This window comes from Bactrocera neohumeralis, chromosome 6 (genome assembly GCF_024586455.1).
Source record: "Bactrocera neohumeralis isolate Rockhampton chromosome 6, APGP_CSIRO_Bneo_wtdbg2-racon-allhic-juicebox.fasta_v2, whole genome shotgun sequence".
Classification (NCBI taxonomy): Eukaryota; Metazoa; Arthropoda; class Insecta; order Diptera; family Tephritidae; genus Bactrocera; species Bactrocera neohumeralis.
Window position 1 is genome coordinate 1,712,576 of NC_065923.1, and position 12,147 is coordinate 1,724,722.

Below are 12,147 nucleotides of genomic sequence, written 5' to 3' on the forward strand. Positions count from 1 at the left end.
CCGACTGCCGGCGCTAGACAAAAGCCTGCCACCGACGCCATCAACAGCGAAATTTGCCTGATAAACTGTTGACTACATCCACGCACACACACACACACACCATTCACCGTGCTAACAACGCGCCTACTCACACTCTATGCTTGCCTTTTGTGTATAATAGCGGCGAAATGCGCAAAAATGAAAATTATTTACAAATAACGCTCATTATAAATATATCAGCATAAATAATGCATGTATGTGTGTGCGTGTGCGTGGTTTGCTTGTGTGTTGTATGCGTCATAAAAGCAGCAACAACAATAGCTTCCCAAACAGCAACAGCCGCTTTCCAATGTAACACTTTTGGCTTTACATGGACGCTGTGATTGACACAGTTTCAATGAGCTGCACGGGAGCCTGAAATTCTCTTAGCTAAGAGTGTTGCTCTCTTCATTTTGTGAAACGAAACACGCAGCAACGCTTTGCTGTTAATTTTTCTAACATTACTCATACGCCGTGGCGGCGCACAGTTGCTTAGTACACTCGCTGTTATTGAGCTGTGCTGTTAAAGCGCCTACATATATGCAACATTTCATCTATACATACGAAGAGCGCACCGTCTCCGCTTGTTGTTGTACTCGTTTTTGTTGCGTATTTGCGGTTCGTTGTCCTGATTTCGCACTTCGGTTCGGCTTGCTGTAGGTCGTGTGCCAGCAAAGCCGCACCAACAGGCGCTCGTATGGCGCTACTCGTCGTTAATTAGCTGGCGCTGAAGTTTGCCGTTACTCTGGCACTCACTTCGTATGTGTTCCATGCCATTTCGTGTCGTCGGCATTGCTCCTGTGCTCTCAGCGTGCAACTCTACTCCCGCTATATCAGCATGCGCTAGGCTACCGCGGCGCTTTCCCGATTATTAGCAGCACTTCGGCCGTAAAATGCTTTCTGCAGCTACAGCGCCTACACTGCGGCTCCCACACACTCACATTCACTCATTCGCATAATTATTTCGTAGTAGAAATTTTATGTGTGCAACTGCTAGCGCTTCCACATGCCACATTTTCGCTGTTGGCCAGCGTCACCTCGGCATCGTGCTGGCCGCTTTTGTATGACGAATGCCGCGCTAACGCAACGCATTGCTCTTAAGCAAGCATAAAAATATAAAGCACATAAAACTACAACTGCGCTACGCTGTGCCACCCGACCGCCCTCACACCTTTGCTGGCAGCTCTTCTGCGTTGCCTAACTCCAATACGACTCGGTGTAAGCGCAGTGCTCGCGTTCGAATTCAACTGATTTGGCCCGAATCAGTCGTCAGTGTGTCTTAAGCGGCTATAGTCGTTGAGCTCGTCACCTCTCGTCGTAGTATTTTGGGTCGTTGCGTTAGTGCATTAGCTGATATACGGTTAGTTTTCCATTTTAGCGAACGATATTACGAACCCCTTGTTTTCTGCTGTTCTAGCGTGGTTACGTCTTGACAGCTTCATGGAATTTAGGACAGTTAGTTCGCAGAAAAAGTGTTTGTGAGTGTGGATGTGTGTGTGCGCGCGAGATACAATTGCAACGCATATAAATGTGAGCGCCAGCCAAATGTATTTCCGCTAGCGTTCGCATTGGCAAATTATATCATAAAATCAACATTGTGCGGTCGTTTTGCCATTGACATAGGTCACGTCGCTAACGTGTGTGTACGTGCGCTGCGTTCGAGTTGCGAGCCGCTTCAGTGCTGTGTTCAGCGAGCGAACAGCAACGCTTTCACGCACATACGTCACCGTCGCTGCTTGTATGTGTGTATGTACTTACATATAGTGTACTTTAACAGTTTAACTGCATAGCAGCAGCGCGCACACCAACACACATACAAGCGCACATTTGTAGTGACGCCGCGGACTTTTGGTGTTAGCACGCGTGTTGTGCGCGCAGCGTGGTAAGCACGCACCGGCAGCGCTGCCGCGAGGCTTCCACAAACCATACAGGAACCAACCATAGAAACGAACACACACATACACAGGCACCGCATTAAGCACTTTATGTGCGGTAATTCGAATATAAATTTGATTTTCCTGCGAATTGCAGCAACAAAGCAACAAAGAAAGCGAATGTGAAATTGCCAGCAGCAATTTGTTGCTTGCGTGAGTGTAATACATATAATAAGCACATTAACAACAACTATAAAAGCAAAAAGCACAACTCTAGTGAATACAAGCCACTGCTGCAATAAATAAAATCTGTAAATGCACAATCAAAAATTGCACCAACTTGTGTGCGCGTGAGTGTCAAATTGTTGAACGCTGTCGATTATGCGGCGCGTTGATTCTTAAACGCTTGCGTATTCGCCGAAAGTGCAAATACTAAATTTCCGTGCCGTGCGCGTTAAATGGTGGCGAATTACTAGAGTAAGGCGCGGACGGCCATTATCATTTGCTCACTTTGCTGCTAACGGTGTGCATTTGAAGCACTTAAACACACGCCTACATACATGCGTACCTAGATTGGTTTACTTACTTTTGAGCACATTGTTGCCGGTAGTGTTTTCGTGGCACTTGTGCGGTTCGTAAAAACAAAAGTTGTTGACATTAAAATTTCTGTAAATGCGCGCTTAATGCAGTTGCTCGTTTGAGTTGTGAGTGTTGCTGTTGCAAAGTATCGCTGCAGATGTGTGGTAAATAAAACGAAAATTTGTTTGTGTAAACACTTGTGAGACTGTGGAGTGCTGTTGTTGAAAGGCAATTTCGCAAACAATCAGGTATGTAGACAGTTCGTTAATGAGCTCTTGCTGTTTTGCAAGAAGTTTTTAACATAAAGTGCACTTAAAGCCTAAAAAAGGGTATTAATTTGTGAGAATACAGAAAAAAAATTATTCTCTTTTCGTTCTGGCATAGTCTGAAATTGTTCGGGTCAGTCAGCGTCAGCGGGTAAAAGTTTAAAATAGGGCTTCTGCTAACTTTATAGAGAAAATTACGTACGTTTTCTGTTTTATTATTTTTATTTTATTACTAAACGCTTTACTCTAATTTTTTTGCTATTTTGCGAAAGCTTGATGTGAAGCTAAAAGCTTATATATTTTACTAGCAAGTCTTATGCAGACTAAGATCCCATGTTTAATTACGGTGGGGCTCCTTCTTTTTTAGATACGAGCAGTTTTCGTTTGTTTTTCCAGCATAAGAGTATACATTTTTTAAAACACCATGTGCCACGTGCATGATTTTTTTTCAGTTCTGATTGCAATTATCCGAAACTTTTTGGCTCAAAAGCTTATTAATATGAAAACTGAGTACTACTGTGATCAATTTGAAAGGTTTGTCCATTTTATCTCCTTCAAAGTAATCCCCACCCGCTGCAATACACTTATGGCAACGAGTTTTGCCGTCATTATATCACTTGGAAAAATCGTCCGTCGTGCTGAAAGCTCTGTGGACTATTTGAGGTTTCCTGATTACGAATTTGAGTTCAAAAACTTTCCATCTCGAACTGCTATTTTGACCCTCACACCTCTTGACTACAACACAAAAAAGCCTACGAGTAAGGAAATTTGATTTTAATTATCAGTTTTAGCAACCCACAAATATGTATTATTATTATTTTATCATTTTATCGGAATATAATTGGCAGGTCAATCGATGGAGATTTTAATTGTAAGCAAATAACTAAAACTTTTATGGTTAGCTTTGTATCTTAGAAGTGGAAAAATAACATAAGTCAATAACAGCTTTTCGTTCATTTCAATATAAAAAATAAAATGTTTATAAAAATATTTTGGTGTTTTGAGACATAACTGTTAGATTCAGCTCAAAAATAATTTAATACCAATTTATACTGCATTTATAATATTTTGAAAATATTTTTTTTTTACATTATATGGAGTCAAAGTACAGTAATGAATTCTGAAGTTAAAAAAATTTGTCAAATAACATAGCTGAAGCGCATAAGCTAAGAACTGTGGATGAATCATAAAATATGTCAATGAACTTCTTTAACTCCCTAAAGCAAAATTAATGGGTTTTTAGTGGTAAATTCAAGCAACCATATTGTTTTGAAGCATTAAACGCAAATTCGTTACACATCTTTTCAGCATTTGATAGAATATTTTTTGGTACTGTAGTATAGGGGGTGTCAAAATTAATGCGAGATTTAAATTTACAGTTGCATCAATTCATCTGCGCAATTGACGGGGTAAAAACACTATTCCGAAAACATTTTGTACGAAATTTTCGAACTGCGACCGCCAAGATGCATTATTTTTGAAATAATGTTCAATAATGAATACACGCTGTTCTATCAATTCTATCGATTTTACTTAAATCTTGCGTTAATTTTTGGACACCCTGTTTTTAATTCCAATCGTGCGTTAATTTTGGAAACCTTTTACATGGTACGAGTAGAAAGCCTCTTGGCTCTCTATATAAAACTTGAACTCATAGATGTAAACAACCTTGACGTTTGCTTGTTTTTTGATTTATTATTGTGAAGCTGCGAAATTTTTATCGAAACTTCCATTCTTATATATTTATTTATGAATAAATCTTTCATCAATTATTTCCTTACCTGCGTCACAAAACGCTATGTAAATACATTTGTCCTAAATATTGAGGTTGCCATAGCGAAAGCAGTAGTGCCTGGCAGACAATAAATGGATGGATTCAGTTTAATTGGCGGTTATTCTAGAAAGCAAAAACCGCGTGCCATTGAAGCGAGATAAAAAATTGAAAATAATAAATTAATAATGAATGCAAACACTCAAATTCGTAGAAGTTTTTTTTCAGTCACTTAGAGTGACTGAATTCATATTATTTTACGTAATCGTTGGTCTATTTTTATGGTTTTTTTATAATAAATAATTGGCGCACACACACGTAAAAATTATTAATCCGTACACAGAACGTTCAGATGGAAAGCATTTATTTTATGAAATTCACTAAATATAGCTGCTTTATTTTGTAAATGAATCGAAAGGCTGGCAAATGTCATTGCTCCAAATGCTAGACAATTGTTTTGCTGTTCAATTTGTTGGTCGAAATTCTCAAATTAAGCTCCGCTATTTTTATACCGAGAAAAGAAGATAAAGTAAAGTAATCAGTAATGGCCGCAGACGCTTTCGGTTACCCAAATGAACAACAAAATATCGTTACTTACTAAATCTGGACATTTTTTGTGTGGAAATTGAAAGCGAATATGTGAAAACAGGCTTAAAAAACTAGTGTTGAAATTAATATGGTGGCTGAATGTAAATATCAATATTTATGTAAAAGTAAAAATTAAAAAAAAATTGTTAGACTCAAAACAACTTTTTGCCAATGGTAATAATGTAATTCCCATATTATGCCATATTTTTTTGTTTTGCTCTCTTTTCTTGCAGCTCTTGTGCCCACGGCTTTTGTATTACATGCGTATTCATATTTGTTTTTGTCATAAATATTTGAGTTATTTGCAATGTTTTGGTCAAAGAAATGTTATGATTAATTAAAACAAACAGTTAAACAAAACTAGCAAAATAACTATTGCTAGTTTTGAGTTATGCTGTTTTAGCGAAAGGAAAGGTTTGTGGTAAACAATTTTAATAAAAGCTTTTAAGTATAAAGCGATGATAACTGAATGTCATGCGATGATCATTGATTACATTCGATAAAATGTAGGAATAAAATAATGTTGCCTACATTTGTGCGCATCTACGCTAATATTATAAAGTGGAATGATTTGTACCTATTTTTGTATGTTTGTATGTTTGTAATGATTAGGCTCAAAAAGTACTGGGCCGATTTAAAAAATTCTTTCACCAATAGATTGCTACATTCTTCCAATTTGACATAGGCTACATTTCATTTTGAAAAAAATTAGGGATCCTTGGTAAAATTTGAGCAATGTAACCGAAGGTGTAGAAAAATAACTCTTAAAATGTCTTTCTTCGAATGCGCTGCCGAAACTATTAGTGATAGAACAAAATAATGTACAACAATTTTGAAGAACATCATAATGTCTACAAAAAACTCCACGTTAGCATACATATGTCCAACTATTGTAGTTATGTCACTACAACAACTTTTTTCACTTTAAACATTAATGAAAATGCTAACCAAATTCAAACCATGCTATTTATGTGTTTATATTAATGTGTATTTCAACTCAAAGACTACAGTACAGCCAGTGGAAACACCGCCAGAAACAAAATTAACATTAACAAGTTTTTTCTCAACTTTCGTCAGTGATCCGTTTACGAGAATGTTGCTCTATTCGGAAATACCCTAATATTATACATGGAATGCATCGTCGAAGAAATAGTTGCGCAGAAAGCAAGGCCAAGCAGTAGATTGAAATCCCGATGTGTTCTCAACTAATGCATTAGGACGAACTTACACAATCCACCCGAAAACCGATGACTGCTTCTACCTTCGGTTGCTATTGATTAATGTACGCGGTTCAGCTTTATTTGAGTCATTGCTTACTGTGAATGGTACGGTGTGTGCAAGTTTTGGAGAAGTAAGCCAGCAATTACAATTGCTGGAACACGTTAATCACTGGAATGAAAATGAAGTTCGCACACTTTTCGCGATAATCATTTTGACATATCAGCCTTCAAATCCGCGTCAATTATGGGATACGAACAAAAAAGACATTGCCGAAGACATTTTACATGGCCTTCGCTAAAAATTGGAAATGGTATAATTTCGGTTGATACTTCCGGTGGTTCGATATCAATTCCATCTTCCCTTTGTCAATTCACGAAAGATGAACTCATCACAAATGTTCGGACATTGGCCAAATTATCGTAACTACGATTCCGTAAGTGCACGCGCAATGTTAGGACAGGCTTGGTATGCCACCGCATCATTTGCGTCTCAAAGTAGGATCGGTCGTTATTATGTTTCGCAATCAGCATGCCACGAAACTGTGTAATGGAACCCGACTGATTGTGACGCACCTATCGAATACAAGGGGCAGAATGCTTGATTCTACGAATTCCTTTGAGTTCTAACGATTTCCCATTTCAGTTCAAACGTATTTCGTTTCCAGTGAAAATTGCATGTGAAATGACAATCACCTGAAGATAGTCGCATAGTGTGAGGCATAAATTTGGAAATGTTATGTTTTTTACACGGCCGTGGCGTGCTCACGAGTTGGACCAACCAAGAACCAACCAGAAACCAAAAAATATTGTTCATCAAGCTGCGTTACATTGAAAAAAAAATAAAAAATTAAATGATAAATTTAACGTTCTTTTAATTTCAAAACACATAATTTCACGCAGGACAACGGCTGCGGGGTCAGCTAGTTTAATATAAAAAGAAAAAACTACACTGCATTTAGCTGTGATGTCTACCATTAAGTGAACAATCGTGGTAGAAAAATAAATTGGCTTAACAATCTTAAACAAAAAAAATATTATTTATTCGGATGATTGCTGTACTAAATTGGTAGGACTGTGCTTAATTACTATCTGTGCGATCTGTCAACCAGTTTGTTTACAGCAGCTGCTTAAGTCGGTACACCTCAGTAGTGCGTTGCGATTTTTGCAAGTTTGTCTCAAACTTGGTATTCCTAACAAGACTTTTGTGTGCGGAATAGCTTTTGAGAATCAGTTTTATCAAAAACACAAGTCTACGAATGGTACAAAGCCTCCAAAGGCGGTAAAGGGATCGCTGGTCCTTGAAAATCGTCGGGCAAGTGTTAGAGAGATAGTAAGAGAGCTCGACATATCTCGGGAGTCCGTTCGAATGATTTTCGTTGTTATTTTGAGCATAAGTGTATTACATATGATGCGGATTACCTTGAAAGCACTAAAATGAATAATTAAATATTTTGCGTTTTATTTACAATTTCCGAGTACTTTTCTGTCACAATGTACATATGTTTAACTATAAAAAACTCATGACGTTTTGTGGGATCACGCCCTTCTTAAATTTTTGTCTCGATCTTTTGAAGATTTCTTTCGTATAGGATATGAGTGTAGTTGTCCGTGACTTTGGTCTCCATTGGCAGAAAAACATCAACCAAGGATAATTTAGCAAAAAAAATTTAAAAATGCTTCGCCTAAAGCTTTTCTCGTTGTCATCTAATTTCCTCTTCAATTCCATTTATGAATTAAATATTTCGAAAATCTTTTCTACTTAATTTAAAAATTAAAATTACTCAAATGCAACTTCGTCAATTTTTGTTACAAATTTCACGAAAAGCACACTCATTTCAAGCGCTGTTCTCAGGAAACATCTTAATTCTATTCTAACTGATTTTAGCCCTAACGTCTTCTTTTCAACCAAACCAAGTTTCAAGTTCACTGATTCTCATCTTGCACCGAAATCTGTTTATTTCACCTCAATGACGTTAGATTTAAGGAACACCTGTATTAAGATTTAAGAGTATTTATTACACTGTGCTTACCTTTTCCATACAGCCACATATGTATGTGTACAAATATCGTTATATAAGTGTGTATGTATATATATTAGACTTACATGACTAGCTGAAAATTTACACCAAAACGTCGTTGAACAATTTCGTTATTATATTTTACGGTTTTCCTGGAAAAAAGAAATACAAAAATGTAGATATAAGCAAAGTGGACATATTGATGCGGACGCAGGGACATAGATACTGCTGTAAAAGGAAATCAAATAAATACGGTCACGATATTAAAAAATACGCGGTGAGTCCGAGTAAAGTCCGAATAGGAAACGGAAATCACACACATACCAAATTCGCATATCAGTTAACATTTCGTTTACGTTACTATGTATGTACGTGTGTGTATGCTTTTTCTATCCTGTCAGCTTGTTTCTGTCTGCGGAGTCGACGGCAGCGTGTTGGTGTTGCTATTAAATGGGTCCAGTCGTGTGTGTAACCAGATGTCTGCGTCTCAGTGCATGTAATATTCCACGTAAACATACACACGCACATATTTGCAACTGTTAATGCACACGTAGAACACACATAAACATCAAAGCCTCATATATGTTGCAACAATTTATTTATTTACTTTTTATTTCTTGCCATTCCTTCTGCTGAAATTCCTTATGGGTATTCGCTTTATACGAAATATTTTTTTGATTTACAGTGGCGTGCTCTGCCAGCGAATACGGCGTGCTTTGCGAGCTGAGACTAGTGCTGGCCACTCCGGCGATGCCAGTATTAGCAGTCTCACAGGAAGCTCAGTCAAGCCGTTCAACTATACTTTAATGTCCGTTTAAAGGTTGTTATGTTTTTGGATTTGTTGTTTTGTCGTTCGGAACGAGGAATGCAACGTCGAATAAGCAAAAAAAAAATGAAAATTGTATTAAAACAAAACATAAACACGGACATACACATAAACACACTGATTCGAAAGTGTAGAAGCGTGGCAACAAAGGTTGTTTGTGCCTCAAGAAAATATAAAACCGTTAGCCGTTTGCCATGCTCGGCTGTGTGCCCGTGTGCGCCAAGAAGGACGTGAAGAAGGATCTGCAATCATTTGTAGATTTGTAGAGTGTCTGCATTCACAGCTCGACGGCGTTTTGCACACGTCTTCTTGCTTTGGTGTGTGTGTGTGTGTATTTGTGTAGCGGTGTATGGGTGTAGGTGTTGTATGCGCCAGCAATAGCTTATATGATATGTGATCCAATACGTGTTGGCATTTGAATCGATTTTACAGAATTTCATTACTTTCGATTTTGTGTTCTTGTTGTTGTAGTTTTTTTTGTTCATAGCAGTCGTGGCGTTTGCCACAAATGCTGCTCCAATTCATGGATGGCTTTGTGCTTCAGCTATTGCTGTATGTTTTCGATAAGCGTAAAGCGCTGTGCATTGAATTGGAATCATTTTGGATGGCATTAGAAGGCAATATCAGATTCATACTAATTATTGTCAATTAAATAATTGTTTTTTTTATTTTTAAAAAATTCTTAAATATTTCAAAAACAAAGAAACTTTACACCTTCAAATAAAAAATATTACTAATTTTGTATTAAAAAAATTAAATTACTTTAGTTAATTAATTTTAGTTATTAATTTTATTTTTTTTTATCAAAATAAATTAGTTTTTAATTTTTTTTAATTTCATATTGAATTGTATTTTTATGTTGTTCTTGTTGTTGCTGTTTTGATTTTTTGTAATTTCAAATTTTTTATGCTGTTGTTGTAGGTACAGTAACAATAAAGAACCGTCGTGGTAAACGAAATGGTCTAGTGGTAGGTGCACCTAAAAGTTTACTTTGGAGAATTTAATTTAAATACTTCTTCTTTCTTGCTTGTTATTTTATGGCCACTCCGAAATGTATGCTACAATTTGCTATCGAAAAGACTTCAGCGTTTGAATGTGAATAGTTAGAGCTTGGAATGGCATCATGTATTTCGTACTTATTGATTTTTCGAATTTTTAATGAACAGGCACTATTTACAAGTTTAACATATTTTTTTAATTTTTTTGAAAACAAAAAATAGTATTTCTTTTTGAAGTCGAAATAAAAGTCATTTAATTAAACGTAAATATTTATTTACTAGAGTTTTTTCTTTTGTCTTATAAGATTATTATAAAATTTCTATGTGATAACACTCATGCCACCAATCAGGTTATTATTTTAAAATCTATCTGATATTCTAAAAAAAGTTACGGAATATTAAGTTTGCTTAAGGATAGTCTTGGAAAAATTTCGAAATATTTTTAAGGAAATTTTTGTGTTTTAGAAAAAAAGAAGAAGCATTAAATTGAATTTAACTATTTAAATATTATACTGCAATTTGTTTTCCCAGTTCAATGCACGCAACTGCAAAATTTATTTATTTTTTTTATTTTGCTTTATATTGTTTCCGCACGATGCTTGTGTGAACAAGTAAAATGTGTTGCCATTAGTTTTGTTGCATGCGAACACACACATGCGAAAACGTTTTCATTTACACTTTCGCCAACTTTTCCCAAGCCCTCTCATCGTTTCACTATTTATTCACAACGCTATGTTAGTCAGTTAGCCAGTCAGACGCAGGGCGATAGAATCTTATTTATTTAAAAATTCCAAATGTGGGTTATATGTTGAAAAGGTGCGATTTAAACTTTAACCTATGAATATTTTATATGCTTCGTCTGTGCATAAGTTTATTGGAGCGGCTGCGCTGACGTGTGTGTGTTTGTATTGTCCGGTGCAAACAAAAATTGATTATCTTGAGGTTGGCACTACAGATTGCCATTGATGTGGTTGTATTGGTGAATGGCTGGTCATTAATTGGGTGCCACCAAAATAAATATATTTAAAGGGAGAAAGTGTAAAAGGGTTGGCAGCATTGGGAAATAGGTGATTACTTCCATGCGATTATATTTATTGGTGCGACGACTGTGTCGGTGTAAGCACTTAAGTTGATGAATGGTTCAATTTCGTTCAAGATTCGAAATAACATGCCAATAACAAATTGTTGTAGTTTTAAAGCTTTCCGGTGGATTTACTTAGTATGCAGTAAAGTAGATATGCTGGTTGATATGGCATTCATGCTTTTATAATCTCCTAACCGGATGCTTTCTTAACCGATATTATACCAAGGAAATAAGTTTTAGAAGACATGAAACAAAATCTTGTTCTAGTTCTGAAACCTACAGGTGATGAACCACTAGACGGAAACAACATCAATATCCAGTAATCTCATGCCCCCAATCTGGTTATTGAAACCATTAAGGCAGCGTCTACGGTGCTATAAATAAAAATACTGACCAGCTGACCTAAATAGAACGAATATGACTTCCCACATACCCCCGCGCCATACACACTTTCTCAAATGCTCACCCATACACATAGACAACACAAGCATACGCATACAGCAGAAGTTCACTGATAAATGCTGGAGATCAAAACTATATTAGTGCATACAATTTGTGCGCTTGTTGCAGTTGTTGTTATCGCTGACGTTGTTATTCCGCTTGCGTGCATATTTTTCTCGCATATAATTAAACATTAATGATGTTTGTTATATAACACATATATCTTATTGCGGCAAAGGGCAAGTTATGCAATATGAACAAGCTCGCATATACATATACACACACACACACAAATAAATATACAAATGCGTGAATATTGACTCAATTACGATGCTTTTTTCTTGGTGGAAATGTGCAATGAAGGCAAAAACTCAATTAATAATGGAAATAAATGGAATAAAGCTTTGAACATAAGAACGTATGTACTCGCATATGAAGCATATACAATGTATATTATACATATA

The 12,147-nt window shown here is 36.4% G+C and overlaps 1 protein-coding gene across 3 annotated transcripts in view; it reads left to right on the top strand.

Moving 5' to 3' along the window:
• The first annotated feature begins 1,284 nt into the window (after positions 1-1,284).
• Positions 1,285-12,147, top strand: part of LOC126763353 (connectin) — a 397,643-nt gene continuing 386,780 nt past the window's right edge. For all 3 annotated transcript variants that reach the window (XM_050480755.1, XM_050480758.1, XM_050480759.1), the window contains exon 1: positions 1,285-2,719. The gene's annotated coding sequence lies outside the window, so the exon portion shown is untranslated. The remainder of the gene's footprint in view (positions 2,720-12,147) is intronic.